Source organism: Austrofundulus limnaeus, unplaced genomic scaffold (assembly GCF_001266775.1).
Source record: "Austrofundulus limnaeus strain Quisiro unplaced genomic scaffold, Austrofundulus_limnaeus-1.0 Scaffold2118, whole genome shotgun sequence".
NCBI lineage: Eukaryota > Metazoa > Chordata > Actinopteri > Cyprinodontiformes > Rivulidae > Austrofundulus > Austrofundulus limnaeus.
The window spans coordinates 39837-40554 of record NW_013954520.1 but is presented as its reverse complement, the minus strand read 5'-3'; positions in this window follow the sequence as shown (position 1 = coordinate 40554).

Genomic DNA, 718 nt, shown 5'->3' with positions numbered 1-718 from the left:
CAGACCCAACAGAACCAGAACCACAGCCCTGCAGCAGACCCAACAGAACCAGAACCACAGCCCTGCAGCAGACCCAACAGAACCAGAACCACAGCCCTGCAGACCAACAGAACCAGAACCAGAACCACAGTCCTGCAGTAGACCCAACAGAACCAGAACCACAGCCCTGCAGACCAACAGTAACATTAAACTGATCGACAGAGAAAATAAAAACTTGAACAGGTTTTTATTTTAAATAAAATCAGATGTTTTCAGCTCAGAATCTGAAGATTATTTTAATAAATAATTAAAAACCTTCAGACTTGATGAAACGATTCAGTTTTCAGTAAATCTGAAGTTTTTCTGACAAACTTTGTGTTTTTCTCAAACCTTCAGCTGATTCATGCAAAGTGTTTTCAAATCAGCTGCACTTTGACTCACAAATGTCCTGTTTCCACAGGAGGAGTCAGAACCAGGACCAGACCGGACCGGACCGGACCGGACCAGACCAGGACCAGGACCAGACCGGACCAGACCAGGACCAGACCAGGACCAGACCAGGACCAGACCAGACCGGACCAGACCAGGACCAGACCAGGACCAGACCAGGCCGGACCAGACCAGGACCAGACCAGGACCAGACCAGGACCAGACCGGACCGGACCAGACCAGGACCAGACCAGGACCAGACCAGACCGGACCAGACCAGGACCAGACCAGGACCAGGACCAGGACCAGG